This window comes from Uloborus diversus, chromosome 5, assembly GCF_026930045.1.
Source record: "Uloborus diversus isolate 005 chromosome 5, Udiv.v.3.1, whole genome shotgun sequence".
In the NCBI taxonomy this organism is placed as follows: Eukaryota; Metazoa; Arthropoda; class Arachnida; order Araneae; family Uloboridae; genus Uloborus; species Uloborus diversus.
The window spans coordinates 95,684,260-95,709,941 of NC_072735.1; the positions used below are offsets into that span (position 1 = coordinate 95,684,260).

General features: G+C 32.4%; 1 protein-coding gene across 2 annotated transcripts in view; it reads left to right on the top strand.

The window, feature by feature from the left end:
- Window positions 1–25,682, top strand: part of LOC129222882 (uncharacterized) — a 260,010-nt gene that overhangs the window by 106,183 nt on the left and 128,145 nt on the right. Inside the window, exon 2 of one of the 2 annotated variants that reach the window (XM_054857445.1) lies at window positions 7,736–7,914. The exons of the other annotated variant lie outside the window; for it this stretch is intronic. The gene's annotated coding sequence lies outside the window, so the exon portion shown is untranslated. The remainder of the gene's footprint in view (window positions 1–7,735; window positions 7,915–25,682) is intronic. 2 annotated transcript variants of the gene reach the window in all.

A 25,682-nucleotide genomic window follows, 5' to 3' on the forward strand; every position in this document is an offset into this window, starting at 1 on the left:
TTTCACTTTAATCATATTGTAGCACAAAGCTTGTATGATAATTTTTCATATTATCCAAACATAGTCTAAAATGCGTTTTAAATTATTCAGTTTCAAATAATTTCGGTTGGGAACGTCTCCCACCCCCAATCTGTAGTCGCACAGTGCGAAAATGTTTTTAGTTAGGGGAGCGTTTTAATATCTTATCCCTTTTCTCCTAGGGTTTTTTTTTTCTATTTATCTTTGAACTTACGCTCATGAAATAAATTAAATCTGAATTTTAGCATGCTTCAAAACCTTTTTTATGTGAAATGAATGATGAAACTTTAAATTTGCTGGCATACCCCAACTTTTTGTAACCATTGCTGTGCCTGTTGCGTGTTATATTCGTACGAATCTGTCTTTCTTTATAGAATCTTACATCAAATAACGTTTCCTATTTTTTTTCAAAAAGTATTATTTCTGAATTTATATGTTTTTCAAGAAAAAAAAAGTCGGTTAAACCGTCGGGTGCCTTGCCAATTACTGGGGGTGTTACCCTATCACCAAAGGTAGTTTAGAAATGCGTTTTTAGACCTCAATGTTCAAAAATTTCTAGGCAGAGCGCCTAACCCTACTGTTTTCTCTAACGTAGCAAACACAGTCAAAAGGTATATATTTAGGTATTTAATTCTGAAAACTTTCCAAGAGAAATATCCCACCTTCTCTTCTAAAGTTTCAACATCTAGCTTAAAATTACGTTTTTAAAGCTTGGATGCTTCAATATCAATTTGTGAAAACAGCATTTGAACCCTGACTGTCCCTGATCTCCTAAAGTGATCAAATATAGCCTATAATACGTTTTTAGGACTTCAATTTTGGAATTTTTCCAAGACAGATATCTTAGTCGCCCTCCCCTCTCACCTAACGTTTCCAAAGATTAAAACTGCGTTTTTAAAACTTCAATTTTGAAAATTTTTCGAGGAAAAAACACTTCACTCCTTTTCCTTACGTCCCAAAGATTGCACAAGATTTTTTTCTTAGAAATTTGCGTGAGTAGGAGAGCTCGCTAACCCCTCCTTCTGACAGATAGTCTAAAATAGTATTCAGCTTTAAGAAAGATTTTTAGAGGGAAATCTCTCTCTGTCCCCTCTTCCTCCTAACATTATAAAACAAAGCCCAAAGTCAAACGTCAATTACGGACATTTTTCAGGATAGAACTGCTTGGCTTCGCAACATTTTTAAGCCATTAGGGAACTTCTCAACGTCGCCAAAGACAGCCTAGAATTCTGTTTTTGAGACTTCAGTGCCGAAAAATTTCCACAGAAAGAACCCGAACCTTCCCCTTTCAACCAAACCACCAAAGATACCCTTAAAAATGATTTCAATTTAAAAAACATTTCAGTAAGAAACCTCAGCGCTTCTCTCTCCCCTAACGCCTACAACTGCGTAAGTATACGCATGCAATTGCGTTGCCGAAGATGGCCTAAAATTGAGTATCCAACCATTCCCGATTTCCTTGACTTCTACGTAGCCTAAGCTGCATTTTAAAATGTCGTAAAATTTCCTTTCGTTGCCCTCCGATCCCCTAACGTCAACAAAGAAACACTAAAAGAGACTAATTTTGAAAAAAATCGGAAACAAACCCAACGCGCTCTTTCTAATAACTTTACTAAAATTTCGGTTTTTGACTTAAATTTAGCAATTTTCTCCAAGTGTGGGCCCTTATCCCCCTCTCCCTTTTTTTCATTTTGAAAGTATTTAGAGAATAATAAGGTCTTATGTTTTCTTCAATTAAATTTCTAGTTTTAATTTGAACACGTTTGACAGTTTTGTGTATTGGCTATTTCACAACGAAAGGGCGGCAAATTGAGGATCCGCCCCGGGCGGCAAATACTGTAGCTACGCCACTGACTGGGTGATATCAGAATTTTAATACCGCGATATATCGCTCTCCAAATATCGATATTTTTGATATATCGATAAATTCTTGGGAGGGGGGGGGGGTGAAAAAGACCATAAAACATTTCCAAATATAATAAATACAATTATTTCTCTTATTAAAAATTTTCCTGAGGGGGAGGGCGTGGGCGTGCAAATGGTATAGCTCAATGCATGACAAAAGTGCTTCGCAACGAAAAGGTTTTAAATATTCATTTCAATATTTTGTTTAAATCTTTCAATTTGAGCAAATAATTTGAATGTACTTTGAACTATATTTCATATTGACGTCTTAAATAGTTTATTTCTGGTCATTTAATAGCTCTTGGTTTAGGACTTTTTACTTCTTAGATGAGTAACATTAATTAAAATACTAATAAAAAATCTTTAAAGAATGCAGCTATAAATTTTCGAAACTATCACACCATACACCCATTAAGTCCACAGAGTTATGAAATATACTTTTGATGATTTATGTCACAAGCTGCATTACCCGACGTTGCACGATCTACCTCTAAAACAAAAGTTTCGTCTAGTGACACATGTTTATCTTTTTTAAACAATCAGGTTTAAAAAAGAAGGAAAACAATAGCATAAACATTTCCCGTCGATGTATATGTAGAAAGCACATCAATTTTATGACTCAAAACTTAAATTTAGACATCATTGGATTTTTCTGTAATCATTCTGGATTTTCTGACGAAACCCCCAAGGTGGTCCCCATACACCCGATTTTGTATAATATTGTGTCTTATAAATGAGCCTTCCATAGAGCGCCTGCCAAAATGGCAGGCAAGAAAGCGTGTAGACAGCTAATATTTTACTGCGTTCCTTATTCTGTGTATTGTGCTTGTATTTTCTATTTTGTTCTTTGTCACTTCTTCTTGCTGCCAGTCATTGGAAATAAAAATATGTAATAATAATAATTGAACTTTTTGCTGGAAAATAAAATGCATTTGTTTTTTGTTAATCGGTACTTGCGTAGCGAAGTCAAACATGATATACCCTCGCTCTTACTAAGAATAATTTATTTCGTACCCATCAAGTTTAAAAGGCGATTTTAAATTTTGGCACGCTTTCAAATTTACTCCGCCGAAATACTTTCTTTGAAGTAACAAATGGGGAAAATTGTTATTTAAGGATAATTGGATCCAACGAAATTCCATTAATTGTGATTCTATTCCACGTGAAACCAAAGTCTTTTAATTTATTAGCTTTAAGTACCAATTGATATAAACTTTATAACAAAGCACTTTTAGTGGAGAAAGTGATTAAGAATTTTAATTGAAAGTATTTCATTTGATGTGAAGTTTTGAGACTGATTAGTAGACCTAAATAAAATGTTCTTGGTAGCATTGATTGTAAACTTAAAGTAAGCTGAAAAATATACTTTGAAGAAACATTAATTTTTACTTCCTTTTACAAAAAAGGAAGTATTGTATTCGCGAAAAAAATTTCACTCAAAAATCGGCCTTAATTTCCATTTTTCTCACCCCCGAATTAATGTTGAGTTTTTTTTTTTCGACCTGACCACACGTGGATATATGCCTAGGAACCAACAGACACCAGAAATATCCATTTTGACGACCCCCGAGTTAATTACCATGAATTTTCTCGTGACGTCCGTATGTACGTATGTATGTGTGTATGTATCTCGCATAACTCAAAAATGGTATGTCCTAGAAAGTTGAAATTTGCTACGTAGACTCCTAGTAGAGTCTTGTTGTGCACCTTCTCTTTTGGTTGCATTCGGATGTTCCTAAGGGGGTCTTTTGCCCCTTTTTGGGTGGAAATCATTGTTAATATCGATGTAAACTCAAGTGGTGTTATAATTTGTCGGAAACTTGGCGATATATCGCCAGTTTTTTGGTCACCAAAATGTGTCGCCAACTTGGCGACAGTTTGGCGATTTTTTTTATTTTAAATTTGGTTTCAATTTGGTCACTGTTGGTGATATTTAGAGAGTAAGCAATTGAAGCACTTTAAAACTGCCAATAATGGGGAAATAACATTAAATTCGAGTAAAAGGAAGTCATGTGATGCACACATTAGCTTCTTTGAAACCTTTTTCCTCAACTGAGAGGATAAGTAGACGGCTTTTACTCACTATTTTTGGGAAAATTGTTACTACAGTGACCGCCGCTTATATGAATCACGTTTGTTTCAAAGAGTTTTGGTTCCATAAAGAGGCCGATTCAATAAAGCGGCTAATTCAATAAGGCTGGATTTTGATTTGTTTTTGACGATTTGATTCATTAAAGCGGCTGATTCAATTAACCGGCCCCCCACTGTACGCGTAAGACATTTTTATTTAACTTTTCGTTCAGGAAACTGTTCTCTAATGGTTACCATAATTTCCATAGGCCAATTCCGAACACTATCATCAGAATGGGGGCGAGGGGGAAGATACCGCTATATAATGTTACGTAAATCAAGTTTTGACCGCACTTAGCCAAAAACATTGGGTAATTTCCACACTTCATAAAGTTTAATAACACCCTTTAAGCTGTTTATTTGTGTATTCGAAATATTGTTACCAAAAAAATAATCAAAATGAAAATCTATCAACACATCTTTGTGTTAAATGATGACTATTTGAGTAATGAATTTATAAATCGATCACACTCAGAAAGCTATTGTAAAGTGCTAGCTGTAACCGGCATGCATTGCGTGCCATTCGAAGAAAGGAAGTTTTTGTGTTTTATATTTCTTTTCATTGAGATGGGTTTTGGATATACAATACTTTTTTTCTTTACAGAATCAGTCCTATATTTTCCGATGCGTGAAAAAGCTACAACCAGACAATTTAAACAAACAAACATAATTTAATACGCATATAGATTTTATTGCAAAATAAATATAAATGAAAAAAGTAATGCTTCTAAAGTTATACTGTGATAGTATTTTCTGAATAATTGGTTGATAAATTTATTACGCATTTTAAAGAATTTTTCGTTATACATTTTTTTTTAAGTTTGAATAATTTAACTTCTCTAACATGAACTAATTTTTTGCAAACTATATCTCAAAATTGTGCCTTAAATTAATTATTATTATATATACAGTAGTACCTCCACTAAGAAACCTCTATTTAAAGGACATTTTTTCTGGTCCCAGTCCCTCTGAATTGGGACCTTCATGTATTTTTCTCTGAATAAGCGACACTCTATTTAAAGGACAGTTACAGAGAAAACTTAAACAAATTAAGATATAAGATTGCCAAGCATTCAATTTACACGAATTTAAGAATTTCAAATTTTCAACTAGTGAAATTTTGACAGTAACGTGTCCTAATATCATCTATTGTAAAATTCTTAAAATATACATGCATGTTTTATCCTCACAGCAATTTATTCAAGTAGGCTAACTGTCAATGGATAGTCAATGACCCATGAATAGTTTTGTGTAAAATACTTCAAATGGGAACACTGATTGGAAGTTATATTGTACTGAATTTTAAATTGCCATAAAATCAAATAAGGCCATGTAACGAATTACTTCAAAATAATTCATGCGTACTCTAAAACTTAACCATTGAAATTTTTGATTAAATTTTAATAATTAAAAGAATAAGTTTTGAAATTTGAATAATTTTGATTTTTATTCAGTATACATAAATCATTTTTAGCATTTTATGTTAAATGCTCATAGGTTATGTTTTTTACGAAATTATACTGAGTTAATATATTGCGTGGATCAATTCGTCTACCTCCGAAGAAGGGATAATCCGAAGAAGGGAGCTTCTACCTCCCTCTATTTAAGGGACAAAATTTCCAGTCCCCTAAATGTCTCTTATTGAGAGGTTCTACTGTATATACTAACAAAACAATAGATAAAGAAAAATGTGCAAGAGTATTGACCAGATTTAGTACAGTGGGAGAAAAGAGTTATTACCTATATTTAGGCCTGTTTGTTTTTTTCAACAGATGGATTATTGTCCTTATAATCCCCGCATTAACCAAAAAGATAGGTCAAAGCATCTTGTAAGGTTTGTTGTTTCCCTTGGAAACTGAAAGTTGTCCAGCACTTCACGCAGTATTAGTACGCTTTGAAGGAAGAAAAAAAAAAGTAAAGTAGATGAAATGACGTAGGATTTAGGTTGTGTCTCAACCGAAAATCCTCACAACTTCCAAAGCTACTTGTATGTGTCTTAGCTTAGTTTTTGACGACCGAGTCATTGACAACTGGGATTTCGGATTTACTAATGTTTATAGGCTGAGATTACAGAGCATTTTATCGACTATGGTAAACGTAAAAGAGATGTGTTACTTTATAATTAACTAGAAAAACCGGAGAAAAATGCGAGTAAATTTATGTAAGTTTTTATGTTATGCAATTCTTTCGAAATTTATTTAATTTTGTACAAGATGTTCATGTTTATTTCACGTTCTACCGAGAAGCTTGAAATTGCTTTTAATTATTTGTACACATAGGAATTTTTCCCCTTGCGTTATGGTACATCCTTTATTTTAGTTTGATGGTGTTAGAAAAGGTATTTATATCAATGCTCTAGTTTCTCAACTTAATCAGCATCGATTTTCCCGAATCGATAAAAGAGTGGGAAGTAATCGATATGAAACGACTTGAAGAATTATTTATTAAGAATTCGCTCGATGTAATGTAAGATTTCAATCATAATCTAAGAAAGGCTTGATGGTATAAATCAAGAATTTCCAAAACTATTTGCATTATGCATTTATAACGCCTTAATATTTAGCACGAGTAAGGAAGAGTAGGGAGGGATTGGACAATTTTAACAAAATATTATTTTTAAATATTTTGTTAAAATTGTCCAATCCCTCCTTATTTAGCAATAAAAAATAATCCTATAAATTATTTTTTACTGCTACAACAAATTTCAGAGCAACAAATTAAGACATTTTAATAAGTTTAAAGTATATCAAATTGATGAGCGTTATTACAGTATTTGTTTTAAAAAACAATTAATCAATAAGTAAAAATGTCCCATCCCTCTCTTATGTAAGAGAGGAATGGGACACACAAGTTAAAATGAAAGGAAAGAAAACAAGGGGAAGAGGGGGGGGGGAGCTGCAAACTACAACTTACGAGGAGGTGTAATAAAATCTATAGTTGGTACAAACCGAGCCTGGTAGCGTTGTAAAGGCTGCACAGATCCTAATCGCAGCATTGCGACACTACCAGGTTAGGTTTGCCCCAAATATAGTCACATAACTTACATTGTGAAAATAATACATTTTTCATACAGTTAAACATACTCAATGTCGTTTCCATCATTTCAACTTGTGGACTTCTTTGCTGTGTTGCAGTAATTTTCAGAACCCGTTTGTGCGGATGAATTTTTAAATTGAAAGCTTAAGCCAGGGCCGGCGAGAGGCCATGTCAGCTAATCGGAAAGTAGGGGTCCGGCCTGTCTAGGAGTCTATACAGTATAAATTTAGAAGTTTTTCGGTGGGAGGGAGAGGCAACCCATCTGACAAAGGACCCACCTTGACTACGGTGGCCCGGATCACCTTAGCTAGAGACCAATAATTCCAGTAAATGTTTGATAACATCAAATTCAGTTTTCTGACTTTTGCCCTTATTCAAAAAATTTTGCAAGGAAAAGAAACGAGTATAGTAAATGTGACTCTCAATTTTCCAGGCCAACTTAAGAATTTCTCACGTTCCACAGCGGCATATAGCCTGTCATAACCATAATCCAATATAATGTGCTTCCTATTGATGCTGCCCTTGTATTTTTTCTTTAATATTTCTTGACATCATCTTTCGCTGACCTCAGCTCTCTGAATTCAGTAACAAAATATTGATAGAATATTATAAAAAGTTGAAATTGAGAATTCTCTGTTCTTTGCAGGGAAGGTTGTGTTCCTTTGTCCAGTTGTATCATTAGCCAAGCTGTGTTACAGCGTCACCTGCTTTATCTAGCCAAGAAAAAAAAACCTTTTTTTAATCATTACTGTTATGATGAAGTGACCTGCTTGAATATTTCATCTCACAAAATCCCCCAAAAGAAAATTTAATTTTAACAAAAAAGTAAGTATTCTTTTCTTATGTAAAAATGTATGCCACTTAAAGTTTTGCTGATGAAAAATTCTTTCAATTTCATCTCATAAAAGTACCACAAGGAAGCTTATCAAGTCGAAAATTTTACTTTTAGCTAAATTAAATAATAAATAAATATTTTCCTCTCTAAGACTGTGTTCTGCCGTTGACAGGCAGAGGGCAATTATTGCAAATTTTTCAGTTTTGTCATGTGTTGTAAGTTAGCTTTATTGTACAAGCTTGCTTATTTGGTTTCCGCTGATAAAAGGGCCGAAAAAAAATGATTTTAACATTTACCTATTGTGAGTATTGAATACAACACACATTTCTTCAAACATCTCAAAAACTCATTTTTGCAGATACAGCCGTTTTCCTGCCCACGGCAGTGTTATGCCTCTGATGTCTCTAAAAAGTTTTAAAAAAAGTAATAAATTTTAGATTATTAAAATTTTTTAAAAATGTAATGATTGTACTTAAAAAAGAATATTAAAATTTAAAAAAGAATATTATTAAAATTTAAAACTTTTAATTATTGAAACTTAACAATTTTACTTATTTAAAATTAACAGTTTAAAATGATGAAATGTAACATTTTTTACTTATTAAAATTATTAATTTTGATAATTTTTTCAATTTTAAAATTTTAATAATTTTAAAATTTTTGAATTTTTATTATTTTTTTTTGTTTTCAATTTTAAAAGTTTAATGATGTAATCAAAAAATAAGAGAAAAAGTTCAAGAATTCCTGCTTGTTTCCTTTAAATGAAGCTATCTTCATTCGCAACTCCAGAGTCTAAATACGCTACCTTGCGGTGATTAACAACACTAAAGAAAAAGGTTAAACATTCCATTCCACGTGTTTTCTTTTGGGTAAATTACAGGCTTCAGACAGTTTATGATGTAATGTAATTTCAGAAGAATAGAAAAGAAAGCTTCCCACAAACACGATGAAAAATTACTGTCATTCACTAAGCGTCAAAGCTAGCTGTAAGTTTCGGCGTGTGTTTGTTTTACCTTTTTCATCCGCCATTAGACAAAGGCTGCAGCGCTCCCTATTCGAAACTCCAGCGCTCGAATACGCTACCTTGCGGTGATTTATAAAACTGCCGGGAAAACTAAAACATTGCCACGTTGCGTTCCACGTATGTCTGCTGACGTAAACACAGGTAGTTTGTTCTGAGTATTTATTGACGCAATCGATGTGTCTTAGTTTGCTTTCAGCTACGGAAATTAATTCATCTCTTAGTAGTATTCTCGAGCTTCTCAAAATAATATTAGTTTTCATTATTTCCTTCTAAAATATGAGTTGATTGAGAAATGGTGAAAGCGAAAATTCTGGATTAACAAACTTGGATAACGTTATACAAGGTAAAAAATTTAATTGTTTTGTATGAATTTGTAAGAATATGGGTTTTTTTTAATCTTAAATTAATTAAACTAACCATATTTTACAGCAGCATTTAGTTGGAATGGACAGTATGCAAAATATTTTCTTGAATATATTATCGTAGAACAAAATGAAAAATGTTTAACCGAGAAAGAATTTACTTTATTCCTTTTATTCTCAGCTGAAAGGTTTCGCCAAATTTGTTTAGGGTTATAGTTTTAGTATTGTGCGAGCAAAGTAGCCTTGGCGAGATTTCGCGTTTTTAGTTAAACCATTTTTAATTTTCATCATGAGTTTAACCATCATGAAATGGTAGTAAGATTACAGAATTCGATAAGTAAAAAGAAATAATGGTCGATCAACTGAAAAGAAAACTACCACCATATATCCGTGAGAATTTTGTTGATGATTTGCATAACATGACATAATTAAATCGTAACTCAGAAATTAGAAAAATCGAAACAGAAAAATTTTAAATTAACCGATTCGGGAATTCGAGAGAAATAACTCATCTGCAAATGCAAAACAATAAGCGCTAGCCAAGCAAGGCAAAAAAGTATCATCTTCTTTCGATAATAATTTGTAATGTCATATTGAATTTTCTAGCATTAATTGTTATTCTTGTCAGGCTACAATTATTATTTAGTTTTATCAAGAATTGATAAATATCGAATTCAACATCGTGGAAATAGCTGCTTAGAACTACGAACTACGTAGTTTGCATTAATCTTTGCCGTTTAGTAATGCTTCTTGAATTCTCATTTCTTTCTACGTGGGCCAGAATATCCACAAGACTGAAAATTAATTTAAAAAGAATAAAGCGCAAAAATCATACATACGAACAAAAATCACAACACTTTTAGCATTTTCTTCGTTACCACATGCGTTTTAGTTTTTTCGTCCGCCATTAGACAGTGACTGCAGTGCCCCCTATAGTTCGTTGGAGTTGCGAATAGTTAATTGGAGTTGCGAGTTAAAGAAAGCTTTTTGCCATCAAGTGTGAACGGATCGAAATATTTTACAAGAATATTTAATGTTATATTGAAAGTTCTTATTCAAATTGTTTCTTTCTTTATTAAAATACTAGTGGTACCCGCACGGCTTTGCCTATAATAGAAAAATTAAAATGTCTTTTGGTTCGCCTGTATATTTACAAATAATGTATGGTGAATTTTCTCGCGAATTAGCTTGTGCCCATGTTACGGTTCCACGTTATGATAATTTCGTAATTTACTCGTCTATCTTATGATAGTTTTGTTCTTAAAATTGGAATGGAAAAAGAACCACGTCGAATTTTCGAAAAATCTCTTCGAGGTGCACATTCTCATGCTACAAACTAACTTCGTGCCAAATTTTGTGAAAATCGGCCGAACTGTCTAGGCGCTATGCGCGTCACAGAAATCCTAACAGACAGAGAGACTTTGAGCTTTATTCTTAGTAAAGAAGACTAAAAGTTTTTCACCCTTAATTTCAAATTTTTCGCGTTCATCTGACTTTATTTCTGATAACTTCTCTACCGACTCATAAAGGAAAAAGAAATAGAAGAATAGGAAAAGAAAAACTTTCACCCTTTTCACGGGTTTCAGATTTTGATACATTTCTAAACGAAAATTTGCCAGAAAACATTCTGATTTTTTGTTTCTGAAATAAATGATTTTGAAACTAAGTTGGGATTCTTTGTCGATATCTTGCTTCAGTAAAAATGTTACGAAGAAACAATTGCCTACTACTTCCCGGAAATTTTAAAGGAAGAAGAAACTTTTAATAGGTGAAGCAGTTTTAGGAGCTACAAAAGTACGGAAAACGGAATAATGTGCCTGAATTGAATGCGCGGAGGAAAAGTAATGTGTTAAAAATAAGCTATTTAGTTCAAGCAATTGCCTTTAACAAATACCATTTGAAGCGTAAGACAATGAATTACTTTGGATTAAATGGCTAAAAGGAACAAAGTTCTGTACCTCGTGTTTTAATTTTTCACTATAATCGTATAGCCTTTTCAAGAAAAAAAATCTTTTCCGAAGATTTAACAAAAATTCCTTTTGTTCTACTTGAAAGCGACAGCAGCCGAAGATAGCTACAGGAAACTTTCACCGTTTTTTGTGATTCTTTTTTTAAATATTCTTTGAATAGTATTAACTGCAACTTTAGCACTTAAAAAAGTATCTCCTTTTTTTTCCCTCATTGAAAAGTGACTCACCTTTTACTTAATACGTTTACTGCAAATAACAAGAGCTTTCTTTTTTTATTATTATTCTTTTTACTCTAAATGAGAAGGAAAAGTTCTACAATCCTTTAATCATTTTCAAGTTTCTTAAGAACCATTTTCCGTGTTCTTCAGCTTTTGTAATAATGATTCCTTTTTTGCTTAATGACATTGTGAGCTTTGCCAAAACCAGTGCTATAAGTTAACAATTCATTATTGTATCAAGACTCTTTCTTGAATGAAAGCTTTTCTAATTGGCATGCGTCTAAACATGTGTTTAACCTTTACACTAGATGCCGAGCTTTCTCGAAGATTAGTGTACAGAATTTATTTTAGTTTCATTTTGGAGGGAACTTAGTCAGTTATAAATGATATTTGCAATAAATATGATGTTTGAAGTAGCGAGAACAGAAAGGAAAAGGGGGGGGGGATGACGTAGTTTCTATTTCCGCTTTAAATCTATTTATGTGAATTTTATTACTGTGTTAACTCCGTGAAATTATTCTTTAAAGGACATGGAAAATGCTACTTTTTTTTAACTCTATAATTTCTTTAAATGAGTTGTGGGAACAGCTGAATATATTCTTTTCTTGCGTTCCAATTCAATTTTGTTGTGTTTTTATTCATTCCAAGTGCAGTGCGAATTGTTTCTTGACTTTTGTGGGTGCATTTTTGAGATAATTTGTGTGATCTATACCACAGTCCATTAAATAATTCGAATTTTCTATGAACTATGAAGAAACTCACGTTTTAGTGAAAATTTTGCCTTTACTTGTTTTTATTTCATTGGTGTGAATTTCTTGTAAAACAAGGAGTCAAATCTTTTACAGTAGAACATTGTTCTTCAAAACTATTGGTGCAGCACTCTGGATAACAGGGACTATTTTTGTGAAAAAATAAAATGTGAACGGGGGATAAAAGCGAATTCATAGGTGGCTCGTACGGAGACGCAAGGATTGCTCCCTCATTTCCAAAAGTAAAGGGGCCTTGCCCCTCCACTTTTCTAAGCTCAAAATTCACGATCAATCGAAAAATAATAGTGTTGATCGATTTACGTTTGTAAAGGATTCATAAAGACTAAAATGAAACTTTAAATGGGAAGGAGGACTGTAAGGGGACCATCTGTCCTAATTTTTCATTCCGTGTCACGAATATCTTTTAGAAAAGTTCATCTAGCCAATAATGCATTTAAAATACAATAATACATATTATTGTATTTTAACTACAACAATTTTCTGAAGAAAATGTTTGTATGCGCCGCCCTCCTAACCTCTCCTCCTCTTGTACCTCCTTTGGCCCTCCACTTTTCTGTACAACAACCACCTATTAGAAAAGGATTTTTTTTACACATAATTTATAGTTGACTTTCAAATGCCATTAGGAGAGAGTGTTGCACCTTGAGACACTGCTAATTTCTAAGAATCTATTTTTAGCAGGCATGTTTTTTTAAATCTCGGAATAGTGACCTTCACCTCTAAATGGTGCCATTGTAACCATCAGCATCAAAAGACTTAAATTGATCATTTGGTGAGAGAAAGAACATTTAATGACTGCTAAATATATATATTTTTTCATTTTTATTTCATTTTCTATGTTTGTGAAAATAATCAACTGAGTTTTATTTTGTAATAAAAGAAAAGTACTTGAAGTATTTTGCTTATGAGAAAATAAAGATAGTGCATTTAGATTGGCCACCATTTTGGTTTTTTTAAAAACACTTGATGATTGTACCTTGGGACAGCCAAACACGTGTCCAACACCATAGGACACATTCCAAGGTACAACATAAGCATGGTTCTTAATAACTAAGATATGTTTGAGAACATGGAACAATGTTCTAATCCTTTGTAGTCTTTTAAACACATTTAATGTTATATAATAATTCATGATTCATAATCCCTTATTCATTATTCGTGATTTAATTCATTACCATGAAAAAAAAATTGTCACTTGGTGCAAAATTGGTTCAAGTATATGGCTGTTTTCTGAATCATGAAAACTTTCCCATAGTACAACAGGATGTGTCCCAAGGTACATCTTGGGACAGCTTGGAGCTCTTACTTTAAATAGCTGTCAATATTTTATTTTCAAATTGTCCGAATTTTTAAAAATATATCACATAGAAATATGTTGGGGAATTGAAATGTGACTTTTAGATTTTGAACTTGATTCAAATAATTGACATTAAAAATTAAAATATGAAAAGCGCCCACAACACTCTCCCCTACTAGTACAGACAAAACTAAAAGTTTACAAGCAAATTTTCCGTTACTTTGCAACTTAAAAGTACTCTATATTGTTTTTCCGAACTTGCTTGCATGTGGAAACAAATTCATCATTTTTAATTTCTATAAAAACAAGCAAAGAACTATTTTAAGAATTCTATTTGAAAACCGAGTTTCCTTGTTTGTTTACACCCATTTGAAATCACATTTATTTATTTATTTATTTATTTTTTCAGTTAACGAAGCATGACCTATTAACACCTTTTCGCCGTTAACTTTAATGAATCTACTAGAAATATTTAAAATTTATATTTTTCCTAAATTATATTGACTGTGTGTAAGTACATGGTGAGTCAGGTGGAAGTTAATGTGATATGTTTGGAGAAGGTTTTTTAAACACTTTCAACGTGAAGTTTTTGCTTTCTGGTTTCTTTTCTTCCTAGTTCCATACATCATTCTGTTGGAAATCTTTTTTAATACTCACTCTTTATTTTCAAAACATTTGCTAGTGTTTCTTAATCCTAGTACCCCAAATTTACTTCACATCTTTTGAACAACGAATAAAGGACTATTTGTTGCCATTGTTTCGTGATTTTTAAGCTAGATTTTCTGGAATTCTTTGTTTAGGAAACTTTATTTTCAATGCTAAACATTAGAATGACAATGTTTATGGGAGGCTGGAATTATGTACCGCAGCAAGTATTGGCAACTATATGTATTCCACTACAAGAGCTGACAATGTTTAAAGTCACCAACTTATCTAAAGGTTATAAAAGCATACCAAGAATTGATAAATAATATGAATAAAATAGCCTACAGAGAGTTATCAAATTTAGTGTTTGTAATTGAAAATTTGTGAGTCAATAAATAAATAATTAAATAATACGGTAAGCTACCTTTACCTTCTAATGCTCATGCTTGATTTTTTAACATCTTGAAATCTCTAAGCATTTTTTGCCCTCCCCAAGTGTTACCTTTCGCAAGCAACGCAACGTGACAATTTATTTGAATTGCAAAAACTAAAATAAATTCCTTAAAAGCAATATAACAACAAAAAATCGAGTGTAAAGTGTATCTTAAAATGACTTCAGCTGCATTGGGTTTTCTCCCTTGCTTTTGCAGGAAGCATTTGAATTTATCAATAGGTTTGCTGGTGATTTCCTTTAATTCATGTAACATTCAGGACATCTAAATTCATTTTCATAGAATGTATAGCCTTCTAAAATGTTTTTTTTACGACGAAAACTAATTACGTTCTCTGAAACTCAGATCTAGGGGAGAACTCATGTTGCGACCCTGCGTTTTATCAAGTCTAATTTTGGCAAGAAACCAACACAAAATAACTTGGCATATTCATATTTTTCTTCACTGAACATGCTTCAAAAAATAAAATCTCACGCGTGTGCATTAATATTTAAAAAATTCATTTTCTAAAATTAAGAGATTTAAACACACGTGAAGCTACGAGTAGTTCTTGGACTCAGTAATCCGAGGACTGAGACTTCATTTATTTTTTGAACGTTCACGCAGTCTACTGCTTGTGTTTACAACTTTCCTCATATTTATTTATTTCATGGATCGTTACGCATTTATAACAGCCGTGCTAAGCCACTCCTAAGTGCAACGAAGCAATGCTTTTATATGTATGTATATATAATGTTAAATAAAAGTAAGAGGAGGTTTTCATATATAGTTGATTTAAGCATGTTTCTTATCAAAACACTAAACACTAATGTCTTTGTTTTATTCTTTAAGAAATAAATTTATTAATTGTACAACTAAAACATAAAAAAGATTGACTTTTTCTCTCTTTTTCATTAGAGCTCTGTAAGTGGCCTTAGCGTTTTGTTCAGACAGTGCAATCCCATGATATAGTATCTAGTCTTTCATGTTCCACCCAGGGACGCTCCGACTTAAATTTTTTGGGATGGGAAAAACTCCTAATTTGCCAAATAATTCCAAATGTAACGAATGATAAACTTCGAACATGCACACATGTCATACATGCATAACATCTAATGAGAACGAACATTAAGCATCATTGAAAAATAATTTTAAAAATGGACAAAGAACGTCAATATTGCATTATTGCTTCCAAATTTGCCGAATAAGGAGAACTTTGAGCGGTCACAGGGATCTCTCGTGACCTCTCATCCACTAGTTCTCTTGGTTCCACTATGAAGGCGCAGGTGTCAATGGCATAGAGAATTTTGAAGCCCAGTTTCCCCCCAGGTGACGGTTAAAAACAACAATTGCAATTTTTTGCGAATTTTGAATTAGTTGAGTGGAAAAATGTAACATTAATACATCCAAATCTGTTTTCATGCGATTTTTTTTTTTTTTTTTTTTGTGCGGTTTATTAAAATTTCAATCAGATTGGGATTCAATTGACGAAATTATTTTTAAAACGATTATGAGGTAGTATCTTCAAGTGACGACATAGACACCCCTATGGGAAGTTACTGTGACCTCCCAAAAATTTCCTTTTTCGGAAAATTTTGTCCGAGTATTCGGCAAAATTATCATTACTTGTTTTATTTTGATTTCTTTAAATATTACAATTTTGTAAGTTTTTTGGGTTATTTTGTATGTAAGAATTTTTTTATGCGGTCCCTTCTACCGCATAAAAAATTATTTTTAAACTGTGTTGCGAAAATAACTTTTTAAATCTACTCATCTACTCGTGAAGTTTCGAACAACTTTTTGTATGCAATTTTTTTATGCGGTCCATATCCACCGAATAAAAAGTTTTGGGTGTATTTTACAACGAGAACTACCTTGAAGAAAACAAAGCTTTTTTTTTTTTTTTTGAGCGCATTATTGCTCAAACATTATTAGTTGCTTTCTTCTTTCATTGCCAAACACTTGAAAAAGATTTTTAACTTTGCGTATTTCCATGTTGCTTGTTGGCTTTAATTATTTGGCTAGCAGAAAGACACTAAGCGAATTACAGTTGAGCTCTCTTAATACGATCACGTTTAATACGAAATCACGGCTAAAACGAACATTTTCCACGTTAAGTTTGGTTTGCTATCTAATTGCCTTAAAATTTTCATGCATAAAACGTGCAGTAAATTGAAAGTCTCGGCAATGACGAACAAAAATTTCTGTAGTAGTAGAAGTCCCATTGTGTATCGAAAAGAAAACATTAAATATTTTGCATAGAAAATAAAGTCCCTGCATTTGCTTACCCGAGAACATTTCAATTGACTCGGAAATAAAACTGTTCATCTTCCATTGTGGATTGCAACCTATTCTGTGATTGCCGATTATCATCTTTCTTTTTTCAATATTTTCCAAAAACATTCTTTTATAAGAAATTAGGGATATTTTTTTTTCTGAATATACTAATAGATAACTGTGTGTGTGTATATTAGTAGTAACATTTTCTAAATATATAGGTTTAAGCATTTCTTCGTTTTTACACAGTATCACTCAATCTTGGTTGTTACGAATAACGGTTAATACGAATATATTTGTGGATTTTTGACATTTCGTATTAACCAAGTCCAACTGTAGTTCGAACAAATGCAAAATTTTCAAATTCTAATTCAGCGCGTGTAATTTAATATTTTAGAATGGGCACATCACAGTATAGTCTTTTACGCAAAATCATGTTAAGTTTCCCTCACGTCGCAATGTTTAATCTTTGAGTAATTTTCTTCTTCAGTAATTATTATCTATGAAATTAACATGTGCAATGTCGTTAATTTCTTGGAGTTGAAGTCCCTAAAACTTGGCGATAATTATCCTCCGATAATTATGAACACTCAAGACATGGCCTCTTATCCTCGGTACTCTTCTCAAATTAACTCCAAACTGAATTTGGTGAACAGCAGAATTTTCGAGTCAGAAAAGTGGCCCTTCTGCGACTCTTCGAGAAATTAATAAATAACTTGCTTCCTCGAAAGAGGTATAATGCGTCCAATGAACGTAATATTGTTGGCTCAAACTCTGCGAAATAGTTGAGAATTGGGAATTTAATTCTGTAATTAAAGTAAGCATAGAAATCTGTGAGCATTTCATTATGAACTTATATGATTCGGAAGATCTGCGTTAAAATAAAAGTAATTCTAGGTATCTTTAACCCCCCCCCCATTTCTCTTTTTTAACTGAGCCACTTATATTTCAATAGTAATAGTCCATCTATATTGGTTATAAATTGAAGAAAAACTTCAAAAATATTGTATAATTGTTCACAATTAAATAAAAATAACTTTAAACCTAATTAATTAGATTTAAATTTATCTTATCTTTTCCGCACTATCAAAAGCGTGCACAGAAGTTTTGGGGCACGTCACAAAAACTTTTACAAGCCCCCTCCGTTTTGTACCCCTTCGTCTCTATATATCACCCCTCATTTTAAAACCCTCGGGCCCCCTTCAGGCCCGGGCCCAGGCCAACTGGTGTCCCTTCTCCCCTCCCCTTTGCGCATGCTCCTGCGCACTGTCCATCATGTAAAATAGAAAAATACCCTTTTTTACTAATTTTGCTAAGAACTTAAAAAAAAAAAATATTAAAAAAAATATTTAGTCGAAACTTTAACGCAATTGCGGCAGATCATGAAATTGTGCAAATAATTTCAAACTTTTCACGTGCACTTTGCTCCGCTAATGGCACTTTTTCCGCACTACCCATCACCAAAATTAAAAAAAAAAAAAAAACCTTATACAGAACTTCTACCTACAGTTGCTGGCCAAATTATTAGACTAAAAAGTTATTTTTTTTGTCTTTTTTGGACACTATTTGTACTAAAATACAATTTACTTTACTGTTAAAGTACAGTACATACTGTACACTGATTATTACGTTATTTTAACATAATTGAATGTTTGCAGGTGGCAGCACTGTCTGCTTTGTTTGTGTTCTTTGTTTATCTACCTATCAGGAACATAACCTCTATCAGCTTAAACAGTTCACTAGTTCTTTTTATTAAGCGTGTTCTGTTATATTTTTAGTTAGTTTTAGGTAACTAGTGAGTATGTGTATGTGAGTATATATAATAGTGACTATAAAGAATTTTTTACCTCATTTTTAAAGAAGTGTTAAGAAATGGTGTAAACCTTGTGAAAAGTATGCCAAAAGACTTAAAATGCTCATCAAGAACAAGGGACTGCATACTAAATATTAGAGAATTATTTTACTGTTCGTTAGTGTGTCTATAGTTATGTAATCAATAAAGAATTTGCTTTTAAAGCAGTCTTAGTCTAATAATTTGGCCAGCACTGTACTAGTCTGAATAAAGACTATTTAGATATCAAAATAAATTACACGAAGACTGCAGCAGCATAATTTTTTTTTCTAGAAATTAAGCATTGCATGAAAAAATACTCCAGGTTTTATGATTTGATTGTTGTGCACCGAAATTTGCGTTTGATATGTGATAACGCACGATTTTCACATATCGAGCGGCGTGATAACGCACGTTTACGCATCGAGTGATAACGCACGTTTTGAGAAAACAGCGGATCCAGTGTTTGTTGTGGGACACGTCGTTCTTACACTCAACCAAACAGAGGAGGTTTTCGGGATTTTTCTCAATCGAGATGCAAATATAGGAATGCCTCCCAGACGGCATCTTTCTCACGGTTAAAACAAAAAATCGAAATCCGTTTTTGACGATCCCGATAAAAATCGAAACCATATCTATTTTTCAACCTGAAAATGCCATTTGTAAAAGAGCTATTAAACTACTACTAAACTTGCTTTCCTCTTCTTTTTTTTTTTGGATTTTAATTCATATACGGTCATAGTAAAACCTGTAAAAGTTGAACATCCTTGCAAGTTGAGCAGCTATTTAACCCTTCCGTCGGAATTATAAAATACTGAAACAAAAATGCTTTTACATGATACATCGTGTACTATAGCAAGAGTATCATATAAACAAAATTTCAAGTTTGTTGGCGAGAAATTAAAAGTTATGATCTATCCAGTGTACCGGAAATACGTTTTCGAAATGAACATAAAAAAGCGTCGAAACATCATACAAGCTTCATTGTAAAATTTTCTCCAAACAATGATAAACCGTAATAATAAGCATTTGAGTTTATCAATAACAAGTTATATATATATTAAAAATGAAAAAAAAAAAAAACCTCGCCTTTGTGACGAGAATCCGTGGTTGGAAAAATTAGTCAGTCCCAACTTCTCCCAATCCCTATTTGTTAGTGTTGCCAATTCCAAAATAAAAACTTCTTGCATAGATAATAATAAGCAAAATGTAAAAAGTCAACTAAAACGTCAAGTAATTTAGTTAATTATTGAATGATTAGCAGCTGTTCATGTCCAGTATACCGGACACCAGGTCTGAAGGGGATAATTTGACTATTTTTGTTAGGTACAGAATTAGTCCTATATCATATCTTTCAACTCACTGTGTGTACAGGCTGACCAACTGTCAACTGACCACCAAAGTACTACATTGCAAGTGGTCAACTTACACATGTTTCACTATACATGAAAAGTTGCTAATTTTCTTTCAGAAATTAAAGTTAGTTTTTTATTTATTGATTGTGTGTGACTGAAAGAAACTAATTTTCTGTGCTAGGGATAAAACGAAGAAAGTGAACTTAGTAGTAGGATTCTCCCTCTGACATCTTCAGCTGCGTTTATATTTGCCTTTTCTATTGCATTTATATAATTATTAAATACTCATGAACACTCCTCTTTATTTTTTATTATTAACACAGAAAGAACCTCAGTGAAAATCGAAAATGTTCTCTTTTTTTCTCATTTTCATAATTTTTAGTATGAAAAGAAAACAAATAATAACAATTTTGCTCTCAGAAGTTCTGTGAATTATTCTACAATAAACTACAAATGTATTTAAGGGCTGAAGCAAAACTTTTAAACGAAATTTTAAAACACATTCTTAAATTTCGCAGCGTTTTATGGTTTGCAGTTTGCTTTTTCTAAATAATTTTATTTGAAATAGCGTTATGGGATATTCACGCATCTATTTCATAAAACATTTTGTTCCTCGAAATGTCAATGGTAAATTCAATATTAGAATGCTCTTTGAAATATTATTTCCTTACTTAACATTTGTAAAGAGTATTCTCATGTTATGTTTTATACATTAAATTCACATTAAAAGAACGGCAAATGCATTTTAAGGTTCCTGTACGTTAGTTTTTCATCCATTTTTATGAAAATGGTTTATAGTTTTTCATGGTTTAATATCCGGAGGTTTAATATTTGATGGTCGTGTTGAAAGGTCTATAGTTTGAAAATTACGATCATATAAATATTGGCTGGATGTGAATGCATTTGCGAATCCAGCGTTTGGCAAATATATTTGCAATAAAAATTTCCTGCCCATACTTCATCTTTATATTTTGTACGAAGGCGGGTATGACTAAGACCCTATTGAAACTCAAAGGTGTGTGTGTACGCATGTAAGTATGCAGTAGGGTGGGCATTAGCTATAAGGAATTTTCGGAAGTTGAAATTTCGTTGTTCCCACCATCTTATCTTGTTCCAATGGACAAAAGAACTGCCTATGCAAAATTTCCCTTCAATCGGGCAATTTCTAGGGCTGCCTCAAATGCCTTGAAGTTCAGTCAGTCCTAGAAATCTAGTAAATTTTTTTTAAAAAATGCATTTTTCTTTAACGTCGCAACAATTTCTAGAGAATAAATACATTTTATTAGGACTAATAATTTCTATAGAACCAAAACATAGTAGAATAAACTAATGTTGAACATTATTTTTTTTTATAAGTGACTATTTAGTATCAGTAGGGCAGTTTTTAGTCTTCAGCACCGATGTGTGAAACATTTTTTCCCCCTCGCTTTCATCTTCTGTGAGAATATTATCGCGTTCCTGAATTAATTTTACACCTCTTTCTGCAGCATCATTCACAAAAATTATTTTGTCAAGTTTTTCCATTCCTCTTGTAATATCCAAATTTAACCTTCCAAGTTGAAGCCTTTGTTAAGGAAATCGGAACTGATAGAAAATCGGGTAAAGAAATATTTTGTGACAGGTATTACAAAATATTTATCAGCTTCTATATAGCATAATTTGAGTCATAATTCTCTTAGCGGTGGTTAGATATTATCATCTGATAAGGAAAGAGTCATAGTTTCGTGAGCCAAATTTAAGCTATGGTTCGAAAATATTTTGTGAGTAACTTTACTGGTTTCTGAATCAATGTCATGATAATTGATCAGTTGACGCATGAATAGAAAATCCGGATAGGGAACTTGGACAGCTTCCGGGGAGAGAAAGCAGGCTCGAACGTAGACTCGAGCACAAGAAAAATACATAATGTTCTTAAAGAGTTCCTCTCCCTTTAAGATAACGGAAACTGACCCTAAAGTACTTAAATCTTAAACTCATAAAGAGCCTTTGACATCCACCTAGCATGACTTCATAGTTCCTGGCTTACGAAATGATATCTCATTCTTTAGAATCCCGGTAAGAGCATTATAGCTAATTCTAACAAATCTAGATGATCATCACGCTGTTGTTTCTGAACAGAAAGTTGTTGTTCAAGTAATCCGAGCATGGTTGAGAGTATATCATCAAGTATTTCCATCGTTACCAGATGTTTTTTTTTTTTGTCACATTTTGTCCTGGTTCTCTGTCACAGTTGTCAAAACCATCGTTGCTTGGGTTGTTTGAAACTAGAAACTAAATCATAAGTTGTTGATGAGACATATTGTTATTCCATTTCTTCATATGTACTTTTCTTTCGAACAACTCCTTTTTTTATTTCCTTTTTTTCCCTCCTCTTTTTGTGCTAGTTTTTTGTCGGCACCAACCATGGAGTCCGGGCGTCCTTTTTTTTAGAATTCAGAATTACCTATCCTTTTCATTTTTGATCTCTTTCAAAGCTTGCGATGTCAGAGAAATGATCCATAATTTCAGGTCTCTCTCCTCAAAAAGGTCTTTTCTCCTCCGTTTTTTAACCTGAAATTCTTGAACAAAAATTCTGTAATTGTTTCATGCATCATAGAGTTAGGCTAATTTGTCAATTCAGTGTCCATTCTTCTAGTAGGAATTCGTGAATTTTTGCCAGAAAACAGAAATTCTTAAAGCAATAATGCTGCACTTCTTGCTTTTTTGTCATTGTAAAAAAAGAAAAAAAAGCTTAAAATTTGCCTATTTGATGGTATTTTCACTCCAACAATTTGATTGGAAAATAAAGTCGTGTAATCGAGAACATCGATAGAAAAATCTTTTCTTAACTTGCGTGAACAGCTACCGGCAGACGTTGGTGCTATGTTACAAGCCTAGTTTGATCGTCACAATAGTCAGGCGAAAGTTACCAGCAGCACAAACCTCTCTTAACTGAAAATTAGTGAAAAAGACAATGTTGTACTTGGTTAGAAAAAAAAAGCGATTAAAATTTTGTAAAAATAGTTACCGCTCAAAGTGAAAATTAATGTTAAAAGATAATGTTATATTTAGTTAGAAATAAATAAACGATAAACATTTCATAAAAATAGAGTTACAAATTAAGTTTATATATATTTAATCACTTAAAAATATATGGTTTTATTTTGTAATATTAATAATACATTAAATTTCATAAGTGTTTTCTCACATTCACTCAACAAAAGTAAATAAATGCCATGTTGTAGAAAACACTGCATTCTAACAAAGTTAATTAAACGCAAACTAAATTATATTTCTAATTAATTTAAAATACACTCATAAATTTATGGCTTCTTACAAAAATAACCTGGCTAAAAACTAACAGAGAAGCTTTTGGAAGATTGTTGTAGAAATGATTACAAAAATTCATGAATCGCGAGCGTCGTCTTGCCGAAAAAGCTGCACCGCCTGAAAAAGAACCAGATCAAAAGCGGAAAGCTATATAAAGTCACAAGAATAATGAATTTGAATAAAATAACTCTTGTGACTGGAAATAAGGTCATACAAAATCCAAATCTGCTAGAAATTTGTTTTTAAACTTGAAAAAAGATGAAAAAATGTTTTTTCGCGAAAATTCTATAATTTCATGTTATTTGAGGCACCCTTTAAACTAAGTTAATTTCGAGTGTAATTTTAAATGCACTTTACCTATGAACATTTTATCCCCACCATCAATTGAGGCAAAGGGATGTAAATGCCAAAATTAAAAATTTGAAAATAACCAGTACAAATGGTTGATGAACCTCTCCTCTGTCTTGGGGCAAAGGGATAGTGCTTGGGTACTAGTTTTTTGCTAGTAGCCCTGGTAGGTGCTGTTATACAGCATGATTTAGAAAAACTTTTCAACGAAAGCTACCTAGGACCGCAGTTTTAAATGCAATTTAGTCAAAACTTGAAAATGTCTACTTACATCCCTTTGCTTCTCTACGCCTCATTTGCAGCAATACTATATGATTTCTTTTTAAATTATTTGTCTCAACTGTACTACATTTTGGCAAAAACTTTTTATTTTATTGTTTGCATAACAAATGGTAATTTGTTGTCATGTCTCGCTATTTGGCTTTATTCTTGGCAAGATAATATTTAGAGATTATAGAGTGCATTGAAAATTTGCATGGAAGTAAAGCATATTTAACTGAAACATATTTTCAGATGTTTGCGTAGTTAGAATTGTAAAGAGTTTGAAAGGAAATCGAAAATGAATAAAATAGACTAACAAGGTCAAATTTAGTTAGCCCTTTGGTTCGAAATTATCTTAAATTTCAAACCAAAGGGCTAATAGAAAGCAAACACAAACCTCTCCTGCTCAAGAGAAAATGATTTTTATGTTGGAAAAGTATTGTCTTTCGAAAAGAAATAACTATCTAAAAATTAAAATAATAATAATAATAAACGCAATACATAAGAAACACACCCACACACAAAAAGGTTTATCCAAAAATAATACAGAAGAGACAGAATAGTTTGAAGATGAAAGACTTCTAGACAGAGGAGGTGTATCCTTCATTATTAACAGTACTACAGACCTGCGTGAATTCAGAAAGAGTAGGGTAGACCGGAGCACATTTACGCAGGGTCCTTTTTTCAAAACGAATTCTAAATGGAGATCCAACAGTCATAACGGTAATGCTCATAGAGTGTAACGTAGAGTGTACAGTAATGCTCATTAACAGTAAAGCTCAATGAATCATAATGCTGCTCCATAGCAAATATCCTCATTTTGAGCATCTGTCGAGCTTTGGTCTAGCATGCAGAAAGAACAATTTCTACCTGTTTTCCACCAAGTCGAGTAAATTTTAGTTTTGAAGCTTATTGTGAATAAATAACGCTTAGCTAAGAACGAACAAATATATAGAAATTTGCAAAATTTTATCCTTTTTTTTTTTTTTTTTTTTTTTTTTTTTTTGAGAATTGTACTTGTGTGAACAGAAATGTTATTAAATTTTTTTGCACGTTAAAAATAAATCAAACTTCGGGGCAAGTTTACGCGTTGACGTCTGAGCACCTTTACGCACGTTTTTAGTGTCTTACTTCTAAGCGTGCCCTGACGCTTTTTTCGCTCCGAACTGTCTTAAAGCTTTTTAGTATTTTCAGGCTATTTAGTTTTAAAAATCACTATTTCATTTTTAATTGAGTTACAAATTCGTATCTAAAAGCTTACAATCATGTAGTGCTGTATTCATGCCCGTTCAGTTTTTACTTTACACACTATTCAGTCTGTAATAAATTTGCTTTATTTTAAAGATGGTAAGACATTATGTTTAAAACATTAACAGAACCACGTTAGGTGTCAAAATAAATAGTATGCGTAAACGTGCCCCGCATCCGAAGTACGTTTACGCAAGGACTTCGTCTCAAAAATAATTTTTTTAACGGTTAAAAATACAAACTGAGCTACAACCGAAATATACCAATTTTGACTCCATTAACTGCTTCATAAAACCGTAATCAATGTCTAAAATTTCCCAAGTTACAACATAAAATTTAGAAAATTCATTGAAAAAAATCCGCGTAAAAGTACCCTGGTCTACCCTATTTCAACTGTAGGAAAGTAGATCAC